The following is an 18,212-nucleotide window of genomic DNA, read 5'->3' on the forward strand; positions in this document are numbered from 1 at the left end:
GCATTTTGTGGGATTTATCAGGTATCTCTCACCCATTCTGCTACTTTCATCCCTCCCTGATCTCATTCTAAAAATGTTCATATTTTGCATTTGATCATCTACCACAATAATTTTATAAAATTTTCTTTGTCTTAAAATTCTTTATTTTATGGAGCAATACTGATCCAGCAAAGAACAACAACTCTTCACATTGCAAAAGCTAAAGGTTCACATATGCTTACAGTTATTTCTCCCAGTTATATTTGATGTTTCTAATATGTATATGATATATTTTAACACTTGAATTGGCATGTTCACATATCTTGGGAGACAGGGAGCTTCTCTAGCATCTTCTCATTTATATTATGTTAGTGGTCTCTTTCCCTTTAGGGACACCAGAGTATACATACATCTTTGATCCATTGGTCTCATACTTGTCTTCACATGACCCTGTGCTTTCCACCAGTTGTTCCAGGCCATTCATTTTATATCTCACATTTCTAAATAAGATTCTTACAAAATTAAATTTTAGAATGCTGCTTCCCATATGAAAATCTTTGTTTCTTTTTTTGGGTTCCTTTTTCAAAATGATTTATGGCTCAATTTTAAAAGCCTCACATCGAGTTAAGATTGAAATGGGTTGATAACATGTATATTGCTCTGATATAGATTAAGCAGTGAGAAAGCAACAATGGAAATGCCACCATCTAATTTATTTCACTTTTAGATGATCAAAGAGATGTCCACACAAACAAAGCAATCAAGCCGTTTTAAACAGCCCTTTCAAATTTCCTGAGGCTCTTCTACTGAATCATTATGGACACGTGAAGTTAAATTTAAGGAAATCGATGAGAGTGATAATGAACAATCCTATGCATGAACCTTTTCTGCATTTCTTTTTAGCTCTGAATTATAATGCAATCTTGGTAGATCCTAAAGTATAGTGTCTATTATATCTGTTCCAAGCACCATTCCCTGAAGGTGTAAAAGTCTGTGGCAGGACAATCATAGAACTCGAGTCAAATGAAAAAGTGGCTGAGTCTTTATCACTAAGGGTAAGGAAAGAAAAGCCTGAGGAAATCACATCTACGGCCAACTTGGGCTAAGATATCTATTAATTTCAGTAACAGAGAAAGGAGTCTTTGTATTTGTGATGGCATGAAGTGCATTCTCAACCTAAAATGCAGGAAACCTCAGTAGGTGAGGAACATTTTCTAAATTTCCTCAAATACCTCATTAATATATCATAGGAAGGAACACTGAAAAGTCCTCAGCAGGCTCCCAAATATTTAGATTCATCACTTTTTCAAAAAACAAACACAACCAAAAGATTCAATATGAAATATTTAGTATTTTAAGACATATTTATATCTATATGTAGATATACATAGATAAATAGAAAGAGATGTGCTAGAGATGTTTACATTAACTTCTATGGGATATTTGGTCCATAATTAACACTTACATAACTATTTACATACATACATATGTATATTGCTGTATAAATAAGGGTCAGAGAATGTTGAATTTCACCTAAGCCCTATGGTCCTGGAAAATAGCAAAGCTGAGAAATCCCCCCGACATTTTGTATTCCTGGAAATGGCTTACTGCAAAGAACCACGTTAGATGTGCCCCTTGTTTACCTATGACAAGGCCCCAAACCAAAATCACACCCTCTGAATTCCCATTCTTATCAGTGATTAGCTGAATTGTTTCGTCCTTACTAATTCATCAGAACAAAACACTTTGAGAGAAGCAACATACAAATGAACAATGGCCAGACCATATGTTAAAACTGAACGTTGGAGCACTGGGAAAGCTTCGTTGGTGAAGCTTGTGACCCAAAAGCCCCTCCTGAGAAGTGGCCTCAGACTGAAACAGTGTGTCTTTTGCCTGTCACTGCACACCCTTTGTCCTACTTCCCGTACCCGGCTCCTCCCTGCCCTGTTCACTCCTCTCTGTAAAGGAAAAACTGCTTTTGTGGAACCTTTGAGACACCTGCTTATCCTTTTGGTCAGAATGTTCTCCCTATTGCATTAGCGCCTCCCCCCCCCCAATAATCCTTTCATATCAGGCCCCTTCTTATCAGGTCTGGATTTGTTTTTGCTTTGCTTTATTTGACAAAGGATTTGTGAAGAAGTATCTGAACTAGATGTATATTTTATTTATGTTTAAAATTTTATTTTTATCTGAGAATAAGATAGTTTCCGTTTGGTGGTGTGGCAAGGTGCCACAAAGTGAATGACCAAACACCACCACCACAATGATTTTAAGAAGCAAAGAATGTGCCTTACAATTCTGTTGAAGCATATACTTTGAAAAATAAGGAAAATAACAGGGATTATGGGGATGATGTGAACCTGAATTTACTGAGTTTGTCTTTGCTTAATTTTAGGTGACAGGAACCGGGATGATGTGCCATCAACATATATGAAAACTTGGATGATTGTCCCAAATTAGTGTTAAGATTGGAGATGAGGAGGGCTTTTACCTAGTAATTCTCATGAGTAAATTCACTCACTTATCTAGAGAGAACAAGCTCTGTGTTCAGAGAAAAAATCTTTCATTGGATGTAGTTAGCCAAATTCTTACATTTTTCTTCAGATCTATTGAGACCAAAAGAATCCTGTGCTTTTATTGAATTTCCATTAGAAAGACATGAAAAAAAGTTTGACCTATCAGCCAGAGGTGATCAGCTTCTATTTTCTTGATATCTGAAAAAACAAAGGCTCCTTTTGAGTAGAAAAGAGCTATAAACAAAGGGTTTAAAGCACTACCAGAAATGCAGCAGAGTTCTGCTGAGCCTCATTCAGATACCTTACCATGTCAGTGATACTCATCAAAAGACCGCCTATTTTTGCCACAATTAATACTTTTGAAATCTTAATTAAAATATTGCTTAACATGTACTTACAGTTTACTATTTGCCGATCACTATCCTAAAAGCTTTTTTAAGTAGTATTTTGTTTAATTATCACAAATCCTCTCAGATGTAGGCATTATTTTCGACTGTGTTTTACTGATGAGGAAACTGAGTCACAGAAACACTAAAAACCACACCCAAGGTCGTCACACAGTAAATGTTAGAGCTAAGAACTAAGCTCACACGGATGGACTCCATAAATATTTCCTCCAATCACTATGCTAAACTGTGAATTTATAGAAAGCCCATTGAATGGAACAGCCACCTCCATCTCTTCACCTGATACATCACTCTGCTTCCCACGTAGCAGCCAATAAAGCATGCTCTCCCCATGACATCCTATTTTACAACCACTACACTATCTTAGAAGGTCTGAGGATCTATAGATTTATTTGATCTCTAGATTCATTTGCCACAGATCAAATATTTTCTGAATCATTTTATAGGAAAAGTAATTTTTCTACTTTTCCTTTGATTTTTTAAGTAATATCATTCATTTTAGAAAATTCAAATAATTTGAAAGTTATTAAAAATATCATAGTCACTCTCCTCAAGACCAAAGTTTATTTATATCTTTTCTTTTGCATTCTTCTAATGAAATAAAAGCATGCATGTGTGGGAGGTAAGCCGGGGAGAGTGGGAGGGTGTATCTGTCAACAAATCAGTGCTTTGATACACATTAAAACACAAATATAGGGCTTATTTTTTCTTTTCCACTTAAGAATAGATCTCAGACATATTCTCATGTCTGCAAATACTGATCTGATTCAATCCTTTCAATAACTGCAGACCCTTTTGTTGTACACAGGTAGTACATTATACTTAAACTGTGATATATTTACGGAAATTTAGATTATTTTTAAATCTTTTAATTAAATACCTTTTCTGTATTTCATTTAATTTTTATCATTGCAAGTATGCTGCAGTAAACTCTTCACATAAATAACTTGACATTTTTTGACAATGTGTCCAGTGGCTAAACACCCAGCAAGTATTCAAAGGATGTGTACTTTTTCCCTAGATACTAACATATTGCTCTCTGAGGTTTACCAATTTAGACATCAACTCTCATCAACTGTGTGACAGTTTCCCTGCAAATTCTTGAACACCAAATATAAACTATTTGTGACAAATGGATAGGCGAGAGTGTTATCACATTTCTTGTTTTTGTTTTTTTTGTTTGCATTTTCCTAATGACTTATGAGAAAGTAAATATTTTCACAGGCTTATTGGAATGCACACAATCTCTTTTGTAACAATGCTCCTTTTTTAAAGATTTTATTTATTTATTCATGAGAGACACAGAGAGAGGCAGAGACAGGCAGATCAAGAAGCAGGCTCCCTGAGGGGTACCTGATGTGGGACTCCATTCCAGAAACCCAAGATTATGACCTGTGCCGAAGGCAGATGCTCAACTACTGAGCCACCCAGGTGTCCCTGCAACAATGTTCTAAAAGAAAACTGCTACAGGGTCTACATTTTGGGCCACCTGGATGGTCAGCTGGTTAAGCTTCTGCCTTCAACTCAGATTATGATCTCAGTATCCTGGGATCAAGCCCTACATTGGGCTCCCTGTTCAGCAGGGATCTATTTCTCTCTCTCTCTCTGCCACACCCCCTGCTTGTGGTCTTTCTCTGTCAAATAAATAAATAAAATCTTAAAATAAGAAAAGAAAAGAAAAGAAAAGAAAAGAAAAGAAAAGAAAAGAAAAGAAAAGAAAAGAAAAGAAAGAAAAGAAGAAAAGAAAAGAAAGAAAAGAAAAGAAAAAAAGAAAAGAAAAGAAAAGAAAAGAGAAAAGAAAAGAAAAGAAAGCTGCTATCAAGGAAAGACCTTTTGCAAAATTGGAGGTAAAAGTGAGCAACCTCAAGTAATCTATATGCAATAGAAAACTGTATCATATAACAAGCATGGTATCATAGGGCAGTGCCAAGAATTGTTAAAGATGATGTTTTAGGACCTATTCACAAGCAAAATAGAAGCTCAATCCAGAAACATTCCTACCATTTTGAGTAGGAAATTTTTCAACATTTGTCCAAAAGGATTGTAGAATTGTTATGAACCAGTCTTCTATGTTCCTCTTTGCTCCTTTCCAAATGGGACTGCTAAATGGTTTTTCTATCCCTGTTTTACTTGGGGCTTGGGGGACAAAGAGCTTATGCTTTTACTTCATAGGTTTATAAGAAAAGAAGAACTACATATACCTATGATACAGAACATGAGACTTTAAATATTGAAATTCATGAAGTTATTCAATAACACTGACATTGATGTGACTGGTTTGGAATAGGGAATTTGCATGTGACAGGGAAGCAGATGCTTGTAAACAAGAGGAAGACTATGGTAAATTGGATGGCAGTTTCCAAATTTTCACCTCCTTCCTGCAATACATAATAATAATAATAATAGATTTATACATCTGCATATTTTCCTGTGTGTCTTTGTAGCATTTGCTTGAAGAATATGTGCAATGTACATCCTTGTTTCACTGACTTTAGGATAGTCATATGACTTGTTTTGGTCAATGGAATATTAGAGGAGGTAATGTAAACAGAGCACTTAAATATGTTTACATAAACTTTGGGTTAGCACAGTCTCTTCAGTTTTAGCATCTCTTATAAGATTATGCCTCTGTAGCTGCAGTTCCCAAAGTGGCATAGATGAAGCTGACATAAACCTGAACTATATCCTCAGCTGAACTGTCCCAGAAGGCCTCTAGAGCTCTGACAAATAAATAAGTGCTTATTGAGATTATGGAACTTTTTAGTACAAAGTATTATCTTAGCAGACCCTGAATAATATAATTATATAATTAAGTATCACATGGACCATACTATTATCATTATTTAATTAAAGGATCCGAGGATTTAAGTAACTTGATCAAGATAATATATTAATGAAGAGGCAGTCAGAACACAAAGATGGGAAAGTGATTTTTTTTTCATATCAGTGTCTTCCTGAAATGTGTAAAATCATTGAATACCATAGGGTGAGGGCAGTAACAGAAATTAATTCAGGTAGTATGTGACTTAAAGTGGAGTACAATGAGAAAGTGAGGATTAAAAGTGAAGAATAAAAGAATGGAATAATTTATAAGAAATCAGGGGAGGGGGATCCGTGGGTGGCTTGGTGGTTTAGCACCTGCCTTCAGCCCAGGGTGTGGTCCTGGAGTCCCGAGATCAAGTCCCACATCGGGCTCCCTGCATGAAGCCTGCTTACCCCTCTGCCTGTGCCTCTATCTCTGTCTCTGTCTCTCTCTCTCCCTGTCTCTCATGAATAAGCAAATAAAATCTTTAAGAAAAAAAGAAATAATCAGTAAAATTCAGGATATTCAAATTTTGAAGTATCACTAAGATCCTCCTTTTAGAGTACTAAGTCAAGAAGATAAACCATTCAGCAGGCAGGTGCTGGATTCCCTTCACTGTGGTAAATAAAGCAGAAATTATTCGGAAAATTCTCTTCTTTCTGACAACTTGTTCCAATATACAAAAATCCTTCTAAGGAATATTCAAATTTTACCTTGAGGGATCTATACCTAGAAGCAGCAGCAGCAAAAGTATTTTGAATTCTGTAATTTATCTTGTCCAACAGAGAGGATATGCAATTTATATCAATGCAATTCTCATTCTGGTAATAAATAAATATATTAATTAATTAATTAATTAAAGTGTAACAATTAAATAGACCATTATAAAACAATGCATGCATGCAGTAGTGGCTGGATTAAGCCAAAATCATCTCCTTTTTCACATACTAGTGTTAAAAGCAGTAGAATTATGCAAGTATGTATGGCAGAAAATATAATAGTTTCAAGAAATTAAAGAGTTAATGGGTTTATCTTCATAGACCATATACTAACAATACACACACACACACACACACACACACACATCATTAACTGCTGGGATAAATCTTGGATATACTGAAATTTTTATTAGTCCTTACTGATGGGATGAATGCTCAATTTAAATAGTTGCATTCTTACTAAGCAACATTACAGAAGAAGTAGCTTTTTGCCCTAGCCTTTACTAATAAAAATGATTAGACTCACACCGTCATGTTTGAACTTCCTATTGCCAAGCAAAGGTACATACTTAATACATGTATATCATTCAGAAGACATAAATCATCCTGGGGATTCGAGGGGGGTAAATTTTATGTACCAAATTATCAAATGGATGGTAGAAGGATAAAAGGAAACTATAAGGTGTAGAGAAGCAGATAAGGCTTAACTCAGCTACTACTAACCCACGTGAATAAGGAAGGAACAGACTTAGAGTATCCCCCCATTCCCATCTTAAATTCAGACCTCTTTGGAGAGTATGTTGCTGCTACATGAATACAGGGAATACAGCCTTCCAGAGATGAAGAAATTTGCCAGAGTGAGCAGGCCAGAGCTCATATGCAAGAGTGGCCTGCCAGATTAGAAAAACCTGCAGGAGAGTAACATCTATACATAGTATATGAAGGTTCCTGAAGAGGGTACGTCAGACCTCCTATATGCTGATTCACTGGCTGTCCTGTGCGTGGAAACAGCACATAGAAGCAGGGAACCCCTTCCTCTTACAATATCCCTCCAGCTCCTTCTAGTGACAAATCCTAACACTGAGACAGCTGCAAGGGGAGAAATGTCTAGAGCGCACAGTTTCAGTATCTCAAAGGAGAATAAAAGAAGAGAGATTTGGAACTGAGAGGCAATGCATTTAGGTGATGTAGCATGTATCCCACTTCCAGATATTTTCCTTTCTTTTCTTTTTCTTTTTTTTTTTAGAAAACAGTCAAATATAGCCTATTCTGTTTCACTGTCACATTTTGAACAAGTCAAAATTCCATGGGGGGAAAATACAAAAGAGAGAGAGAAGTCAAAAATCCTGTCAAAACTTGGCTCAAAGGCAACTCCAGTAGTCTGATCAAGTCACTCCTGCTTCATAACAACTTACATAGAGATGTCTCCCCTTATACTGGGGTGTTAGTCAAATTAATTGAATAACTTCCCATCAAGTTATCAGAAAGACAAAATGACATGAATGTCTTATTTAGCCACATGTTCCTAGAAACACTGACACTTTAATTATGCACATCTCTCTATAAAGAAACAAAATGAATGAAGAGAGATGGAGTATGTGTCAATGTTCTTCAGCTTGCTTTTATGCAATACAGGACATTTCAGATAATTTAATGTCAGATTATCTTTGCCTCATTTCCCTATGATTAATTGTATTGTGTGATTCTTCACCAGAACAGTTTAACCTATATATCATGCCAGAAGAATCAATAAAGATATCCGACTAATCAAGGTGACAAATACTCTTTCATAAGTTAGGTTTGCTTTTTTTTTTTTTTTTCAAATGCAGGTCAGCTCAACAAAAATACTTTTCTTCTTTTTCCTTCATATTAAAAAACTTTGTTTTTTTAGAGCAGTTTTAGTTTTAGCAAAACTTGGCATCAAGTACAGAGAATTTGATGTACCCCCTGTTCCTACACATATAAAACCTTGCCCACTATGGGCATGCCTCACCAGGGGTACATTTGTTTCAATCTATAGACCTACCTTGACACATCATTGTCATCCAAAGTCCATAGTTTACATTAGGGTTTGCACTTGGTGCTCTACATTCTTAGGTTTGGACAAATGTATAATGACATTTATCTACCTTTATGGTATCATACAGAGTATTTTCTCTGCCCTAAAAATTCCCTGTGCTCTGCCTATCCCTTCCTTCCTTCCTCTCTAGCCACAGGAAACCACTGATCTTTTTATTTACTGCATAGTTTGGCTTGTTCCAGAATTTCACATAGTTGGAATCACACAGTGTGCTGACTTCTCAGATTGGCTTTCCCTAGTAATATACATTTAACTTTCCTCCATGTCTTTTCATGGCTTGAAAGTTCATTTATTTTTACTTCTGAATAATATTCCACAGTTTATTTATACAGTTACCTACTGAAGAACATCTTGGTTGCTTCCAAGCTTTTGGTAATTATGAATAAAGCTGTTATAAAAAACATTTGCGGAAAGATTTCTGTGTAGGCAGAAGTTTTCAACCCATTTACATAAAAACCAGAGACTGTGACTGCTGGGTTGCATGGCAAGAGTTTGTTAAGAAGCTGCCAGTGTCTTTCAAAGGAGATGTATTATTTTGCATCTCCACAAAAACAACTGAGACTTCGAATTGTTTCACATCTTTGCCAATATTTGGTGTTGTCAGTGTTCTGGATTTTGGCCATTCTAATAGTTGTGTCATGGTATCTCAATTGTTTTCTTACTGCTGAATTTTATCATCAGAGTACTTTTGTATAATTAAATAATTGTTTGTGGTGTCTTCTACAAAAAGTATAATTTCCTCTTTATTTCTCCTGCTTTCAACCATGTAGATGAAAAGAAAATAACAAGGTGCAGATAAGGATAAAATACACACTATATCAGATCAAACAGTAACCCAAAGAATTTAGGGACTTCTCCAGGGAATGTATTAGTAAACAACATCAGGCACTTAGGCAGCTGCCGCTACTACTACTACTACTACTACTACTACTACTACTACTATTAATGATAATAATGGCAGATGCTGCTATTTATTAAATAGTTATTTTGTGCTGGCATCATTCCATGTGTTTCCTAATCTTTAATGTATAAAGCCCTAGTATGTGAATATCAATATTAATATCAGTTATCAGTATTAGTTTATAAAGACAAAATAAAGATTCAGATATTATTAAATTACTTTCCTGAGGTCACGTATATAGTCAACAGAAAAATTGGTATTGCGGTACAGGGTTTTGTAATTTCAAAGTCATCTTTTTGCCATGCTATACTGCTAGTCAAATGACAAATCGTGTTGTAGAGATTATCCCTGCCACACAGTTGGAGAGAAGAGTTTGTAGCAGTCCCATCTCCCCATTGTCCCAAATTGCTCAGGGACCTATTTGAAGGAGGCACAGAACGTTTTTTTGTTTTGTTTTGTTTTGTTTTGTTTTGTTTTTTCACAAATCAACTCCTAAGCCCCCTGGCAATCATCAACTACTTGCACCTCAGTTTCTCTCTCTCCATTCCCAAACCTCTATCTGATTATTCATCTCTGTTTAAAGATTCTGCTCAGGCCTATGGGCGTGATGCATGCCTTCATATTCCCTCTAGTGTCTGTGGCGGAAGCAGCAATATTCTGGCAGGAGGACTCAGCTAAACATTTAGTCAGTTCCTTCCACTGTGAAAACCAAAACTATCTTCAGGGTATTATGACCATCATTAATTTTGCTGACCAGATATTTCAGAAATACCATCATTTAGATACGTGGGCCAACCCTACTTGATGACCCCATGTGGTTGAGTGAGGTATGTGACCAGTTATGACCATGACTTGTAAGAATCACAACATTTGGTTAGTGATTCCTCTGGTTAGAACATTTAATTGCCAATGCAAGACTCTCCGGCCACACCTCCAATTTTTTACTTCAAACTCAGTGCCCAGTAACATTCAAATTCCTAGCTGATTTGTCTGCTTAAGTTGCTAAAAGACTATTAGAAACAGAGCACTCCTAAAAACACTCAGTAGACATATGTGACCGTAGGAAAGAAATCTTTGCTTTCAACAACTTGGAATTTTGAGGATTATCTACTATAGTAGCTGTTACAGAATGTGTTATAGTAACTGGTTCCTAGAATTAGAGTACTATCATTAAAAAAAAAAGGAAAACTAAAATATGTGACTGGCTACAAACAGAGAGAAAACTAATATTGAGAATTGGACATATGGTAATCCGTGCAATGGACAGGCAAAAAACTAGATAATAATTCTGACTGTGATTTGAAAAGCAGATGATACAGCTATTACATATATGACTTTAGAGCTAGAGCTAGATGTTAAAAAATAGAATGGTAATATTATGTGTGCATTGGCTTCTTTTAGGTTGCATTTAATAGAGTTGCTTTAAGAAAATAATCTCCATTTGCAAGAAGGAATTAGAGGAAATGAAGAGTACAGGGATTGTGGACATGAAGAACTGGGAATGACAATTTATTGATAATCCTAAACAGTAAATGATAAAATTGAGAAATGCTATGAGCAAGAAAGGTCAGTTAGAACTCAGCATAATGGCAAATGGCAAATCTAGGGTAAATTGAGGCATCAGTGGTTGAAATGGCTGAATAAGTTGAGATACCTGGGAATCTTAACACTTAAACACATTTTTTCAGGGTAAGGAGACTGCTCTCCCACTAAACTGATAGGCTCTGCATATCCACGTTTAAATCTAAAGATAGAGAAATGTCTAGATTTACGCATATGGCTAGTAACATGTGGAACTGTATAAATCCAAATAGGTAAGAAGCTCTGAAAGAGTTTGTCTCCCAAAGATACAATATCCTGGACTGAAAATATGTTTGACACTATAAAATGTGCAAAAATCCTTAGGAACTTAAATCCTTATAAACAGGAAACAAGCTAAAACATCTCCCCAACTCCTGGTCCCACCCTCTTGGGAGAACTTACTCTCCAATGCCTACTTTAGAAGTGGCCAAGGAAGAGGATGAAAATGCAAGTGTTAGGAGACAATTCTCCAGGGACTTCTCAGGTTTCTGTCTGCCTTGCTAGCAGAAGCATTACTGGTTTTGTTCTGGATAATCTTTTCAAATGTGTTTGTATAGTGCGGCTTTGGAGAACAGAAATAATGTCTATTCAGGCAAAAGTGTGGAATGTTTACTGTCCAGTATAATAAGGGTAGTGTATCCCTCTGAATTAGGTACTCTTACCGCTCATTTTTAATATGAGTTCTCAAAGTTCATGGATTTTGTTTGTTTGTTTGTTTGTTTGTTTTTCCCTATCATGCAGCCCACTGTGTGTTCGAGTATCATCTGAACCTCTTTATGTCTCCCTGAGGGAACGGGGGCTCAGGGGACAGGCACAAGAAAATGCTGATGTTCCAAGCTGGCACCATTGCTACGATAATAAGAATTTTTGTCTCTGTCACAGGAGTCTCATGTTTTCTGCCAATATTTGTGAAACTGTGGCAGGCTAACTTGTCAAGTTACAAGAATGGTAGACACTCAGGCCTCAGGCCTTCCTCAGTTTTTCTTATGATGATGATGTCAAGGCTACTCACATTCACACACACACACACACAAGATATTTATGAGTGTGTGTGAACTGTGTAAGTATCTATGGAGTCAAGTTCGGATCTTAAGAGGTTATTCCTAACTACTAATCTCAAGGTATGAGATCCCTTGTAATGTCTGCTCAACAAGGTATTAGAACTGCTACAGACTAGTGAATTTTATATGTTCTATTTTTTGTCTTTTCTAAATAAGTGTTTGTTGTCATATTTATACAGTTTCTAGTTTCTTTTCTGTTTTTTTTTTCTATTTATGTTCTTTCATAATTCTGTTTCATCTTAATTACTATAGCTTTTGCAACTACTAAATTCTCCCATTTTTCCTCTTTCAAATATATTTTGATAGTAGTGGCCCTTTCCATTTCCATAAAAATGTCGCAGTTCAGACTGTCAACTTAAATACACACACACATACATACCCCAATTTCGGAATTCGTATTGGGATTGCTCCATATCTCAAGATTAATGTGGGGAGAACTGCCTTCTTTATACATTTGAGTGTTCCAGTCCAGAAACACTATATATTACTTTATTCATTTAGATCTTCTTTTTTTTAAGATTTTATTTATTCATTCATGAGAGACACACACACAGAGAGAGAGAGAGAGAGAGAGAGAGAGAGGGAGAGACACAGGCAGAGGGAGAAGCAGGCCCCATGCAGGGAGCCTGATGTGGGACTGGATCCTGGGACTCCAGGATCAGGTCCTGGGCTGAAGGCAGGCGCTAAACCACTGAGCCCCCCAGGGATCCCCCATTTAGATCTTTTTGAATGATCCTCAGGAGTTTTATATTTTGTTCTATATAAAATTTTTATGTATCTTTGTTTAGATTTATTCCTAGGTATTTTTATTTTGATGCTATTGGAAATTAGACACAGATTACTTCAATTTGCTTGCTCCTTTTTACAGAAATACAATCTTTTAAAAATATATTGATTTGATATTCTTCACAAACTTTTTCTTAAACTAACTAAAATAACTAAAATAATAATATCCTTTTGATATTCTCCCCTACATAGCATAAGTGAAAAATGATTTGTTGTTCTCTTCCTAATTCCTTTAGCTTGATTTGTTTTTCTTAGCTTCTTCTAGCTGTTAGTGACTCAAAATTGTTAACTAGTAAATGCTTACAGTTTGAATAGCTAGCCAATTTATGCTGTTCCTTTTTCCAAACATTTCACCTTTAAGTAAAATAGCTGTATGTTTTTATACTGCTAAATGATTATACTCCAATCAGAAGAAATAGGTATCTTTGAATTTGTAAAAATAAGGTATAATTTAATTAATTTGCTTAATTAACTACTTTTAGAAGTAGTTATTGACTACAGCTGTATCTTGAAAACTGTCTCTAGCACAGCTCTTTGATAAAACTTTCTATGATAATGGCAATGCTCTAAACTATCCTGTCTATACTGATCCCTTGAAATGCGGTTTCTGGAACTGGAGAACCTTTTTCTTTTTCTTTTTTTTTTTTTTTTCAGAGAACCAAATTTTTTATTTTATTTATGTTTAATTAAGTTGCCACATGTAACTATTGGTTTGTATCTAGTGAATGTCACACCTTTAGAAAAATTATTTTGGGGGCAGCCCCGGTGGCCCAGTGGCTTAGCACCACCTGCAGCCCAGGGTGTGATCCCAGAGTCCTGGGATCGAGTACCACATCAGGCTCCCTGCATGGAGCCTGCTTCTCACTCTGCCTGTGTCTCTGCCTCTCTCTGTCTCTGTCGCTCATGAATAAATAAAATCTTAAAAAAAAGAAAAATTATTTTTGTCAAGTAGAGGCCTTTTCTAGTACACACTTCCTCCTGGTGTCAAGATTTAAGAGAACAAAGAATAAAAAGAAAACATCAGGATGTTTTAAAATTTCTTCACTTTTCACATACTCCCCAAATTTTTGACCACTGCAAAAGCAGGAGGGAGAAGTCTATCATTATTTTTCCTAGAATGAGGCACTGTGTTATTTCCACAGTGTGCTGAAGATTCCCAAATTATTTTCTTCTTAGTAATATTTATGTGACCATGCCTCCACTCAATACAAAATATTTCTTTCCCTCTCACACATTCCATTAGGAAAAACTTTTTTTCATTTATTTATGTATGTATGTATGTATGTATGTATGTATGTATGTATTTACTTATTTAAAGAAAGAGTATGTGCACGCAGGGCAGCAGGAGTGGGAGAGAGATCTCAAGCAGGCTCTACACTCAGTGCAGAACCCAATGCAGGGCTCCATCTCAGGATCCTCAGATCATGACCTGAGCCAAAACCAAAAGTCGGACACTTAGGCTGACTGAGCCATCCTGGAAAAACTTTTAAACTTTCAGGTAACAACTAAGGAATCTGACAAGCTAATGTGTTGAGGAGTATCCAGTATGATCAGAGCATAAAAGGATTTCACTCCAGATTAATTTACATTGCTCCAAACCACCAGAAACATTATCTTTTAACAACAACAACAGAACAACAAAATAGTTTTCAGATGGTCTTCAAAGGCTAAGGAAAAATTATTTATGAAAGACTAATAATTTAAGACTTTAATCATTAAGATGCTATAAGCCCTATCAAGTGTATGGCACTCCTGGCCTTGAAGAGTGGACAAGTCACATTAAGTACTGCCTTAATATGTACTGCTGTAATGAAATGCCACAGAATAGGCAGCTTAAACAATAAATATGTATTTCTCATAGTTCTAGAGGTTGGAAATCTGAGGTCAAGGGGCCAGCAGGGTAGGAATCTTGGTGAGGACCCTCTTCCTGGTTATGTCTTTACAAGATCCGTCCCTGGTTCAGGCATTCAGTGAGATCTCCTGTAGCTCACTCCTTTTTCAAAGGCAGTAATCCATCACGGGGGCTCCATCCTCATAACCTCATTTCAACCTAGTTACCTCGCAAAGGCCCTACCTTCAAATACCATCACATTCATGATAAGGGCTTCAACATTTGAATTTTGGGGTAGACACAAACATTAAGTCCCTAGTATGTAAAAACCATATATGAAGAAAGACCCTGAAAGGTAGAAGAAGACAAAAAGAATGGAGGGCAAAATAATCTATGTTTACCAATATCCCGTGTTCAAAGCATTGTGCTACACACTGAATTTTGTTTAAAAAGATGACCTAAGGCAGCCCGGGTGGCTCAGCAGTTTAGCGCTGCCTTTGGTCCAGGTTGTGATCCTGGAGACGCTGGATCGAGTCCCACGTCGGGCTCCCTGCATGGAGCCTGCTTCTCCCTCTGCCTGTGTCTCTGTCTCTCTCTCTCACTCACTCTGTGTCTCTCATGAATAAATAAATAAAATCTTTAAAAAAAATAAAAATAATAAAAAAGGATGACTTAAAAAACATGGTGAGATAATAACAAAATTAAGCGTAGGGTGGATACTCATGAATGAACATTCACTCCTAACTCTCTAGCATGGTTTCCAGTGTTTTTTGATTCTCCATGATATCTGATCCCAATTAATGTTTCTTTAAAAAATGTATTTATTTATTCATGAAAGACACACAGAGAGAGGCAGGGACACAGGCAGAGGGAGAAGTAGGCTCCTCACAGGGAACCTGATGTGTGACTCCATCTCGGAACTCCGGGATCATGCCCTGAGCCGAAGGCAGATGCTCAACCACTGAGCAACCCAGGCATCCCCCATTAATGTTTCATTCATTAATTAATGACTTCTACTTTAATGAGATCAAATCAATGGGACATAACTTATTCTTGTTAAAATAATTTTTATTAAAATTTGATTTACTATCTTCCTGTTTTCTGCTACTTGCTATGATAGAAAGGGAGCATTACACTGTTCATCAAACTGAGCATGAAAATAGTGCTCTAAAGAAATTTTGTGGGTTCTAGGCATTTAGCATTTTTGGCAGGAACATATATAAACCATTCAATACAGTCATGCTTTCTTTGGAAGGCTGGGTATAAGAAATATAATAATTTGATTTGATTGTTCAATTTTCTTTTAGTTTTCCTCACCACACCCATTTGCTTGCAAGATACTAAACTTTTATTTGAGGTAAGAAGAGATTTATGGTGATACCAAGTATAGCTTGGACTTAAAAAAAAAAACAGGAAGAAAATCTAGAAGCTATTTCTATTAAGGTAGTTATTCATTTTTATAAGTTGGTTGAAAAATAAAAATGAGAAGTCAAGATACGGTACAAATTTTAACTCATTTCCAGCATGGTATTCCTATTTCCATACTTACAGTAGTACCATTTACTGCCTAAAAGATTGAAGGAGGCATATAGTACACCGTAATGCTCTTGAAATATTTTGACTACACATTGAATTCCAGATATCTTTCATAACTCCAGTAGGTGATTGTTAAAAAGCAATGTTTTTATTCCCTTCATAAATTAGGTAAAAATAATATTGAGTAGAGAGCCGGGAAGATGGGCAGAGAAATCCTGGGGGAAGGAATGATGGGGGCAAGTAAGGGCTTTTACTTTTTAAAAGAAGTTTAGAAAGGAAAATGGGTGTCCACTGACACTAAAGTAATAGCCAGGCATCCACCAACCACTTTTGATTATATTTCCCATGCAAAAGTCAGACAAACCTAGACAATCTAATGAAGAGACACAGTAACAATGTTCATTGACAGGTGTGGAGTATTACAAGCAAAGCTGCATGTGATACAGACAGCCTACTGAACCTCCTTATACTTAGATGGTGTCTTATTCCAAAAATACTTCTTTTGATGAAAGATAAATCTAATGATGATGGCTGCCCCCCCCAAAGGAAAGATGAACATATATTTTTGAGTGGGGATTAAATGATGGCAATAACATCAGAAATTTCAGAATGGTATCAGAAAAGAATGAGTTCAAGAGATAAAGTCTCTTCTTGGCTCTATTTTGCTTTACTTTGTTTGGAGGAGAATGATGTTCAATTTATCAATGCTTTTGAACAAGAAAAAAAAGGAATGGCATCTTACATGAATTTACTAGACTTGATGAGAAATCATATTTAATGTTATTGAAAGAAAAACGATCTAAATCCAACCTATCATTACAATATATGCCATGGAACTGTTAACCACTCATAGCTGCCAGCAGGAAATCCTGCTAGATGTATGAAGGAAGCAGTGGTTGTAATGGCTAGTGCACCTCTGGCTGCAAATAATAAAACATCTGATGAAAGAAGCATAACTATGACAAAGAAAATATAACAACAGTTGGCATTTATTGAGGACTTTGCATGCAATGTGCATTTTTAAGTGTTTTTCTGCTTTATTTTACTTCTCCTCACAATAACTCTGAGATACTTTTATTACCCTATGTTTACAGATGAGAAAACTGAGGCCAAGAAGTCTATAAACCCACAGAACAGAAAATTTCCACACGATCATAAGTACACAGTCAGATGGCCAATGATCAGCTTCTCCGTGATTTTCTTGGATTTCCTCATGTGGTAACAACATGGCTTCTATATCTCGAAAGGGATTTCATTTCCCAAATCAACTCTTGGGGACACCAGGGCAGGATAAAGCCTATAAAACTCATATAAGTATTTTGGATGGTAACCTAGGGTGGAGTTTCCCACTACAGGACGCTAGGCTGACAAAAATAAAATTTATTAGTACTCAAGGATGGTTCTAGTCAATTTTATTAGGATTCTCTCTCTCTGTGTTGATCTTTTTGTAGTCTTTTTTTCTCTTCTAAGGCAAATAAAACTTTTTTAAAAATAAAACACAACAAGATAAATGTGAGGTGAGATGAAGAACACAATGCCACCAAGAATTTTTAGGCAGACTGCTCTCATGAGAATAACTAGTATTCTGGCATGTGAATTCTAATTTTTATGGGATAAAATAAAACTCATGGACTGAGAAGTTTAATAAAATTGGGGCTCAGATGCAGTTTAGGTTAGGATTATCAAGCAGAAGAGATGAAACAATCTCAGAAGATATTTCTAAAAGTTGTCTGGTAAAAAAGGTCCTAGCCTATGCCATTAAGATTTATTGCTGACTCTTAATGCCTTCTCCAAATTGTAAAAAAACTCCTTTCCTCAAGAAAAGTGTCCTGTTATGTTATAGTAACACAGAGTTTATTGATTTCCCAGAGCATGAGAAACACCACAGAGACAATTCTGAAATGGTGCCATGTTAGAGGAAGTGCATGTATACATTTTTGCTTATGTTTGGGCTCAGAATCTCTCCAAGGAAAATAACATAATAAGGAGAGTCTAGGGATTGGCTGACTTCT

General features: G+C 36.1%; 1 long non-coding RNA gene across 1 annotated transcript in view; it reads left to right on the top strand.

Annotated features, from left to right (window-relative positions):
• The window catches only part of LOC144291724 (uncharacterized), a 34,103-nt gene extending 30,967 nt beyond the window's left edge, over positions 1 to 3,136 (top strand). The window contains exon 5 of the long non-coding RNA XR_013359143.1: positions 2,375 to 3,136. This is a non-coding gene — a long non-coding RNA (uncharacterized LOC144291724). The remainder of the gene's footprint in view (positions 1 to 2,374) is intronic.
• The last annotated feature ends 15,076 nt before the right edge of the window (positions 3,137 to 18,212 follow it).

Source organism: Canis aureus, chromosome 20 (genome assembly GCF_053574225.1).
Source record: "Canis aureus isolate CA01 chromosome 20, VMU_Caureus_v.1.0, whole genome shotgun sequence".
Lineage (NCBI taxonomy): Eukaryota > Metazoa > Chordata > Mammalia > Carnivora > Canidae > Canis > Canis aureus.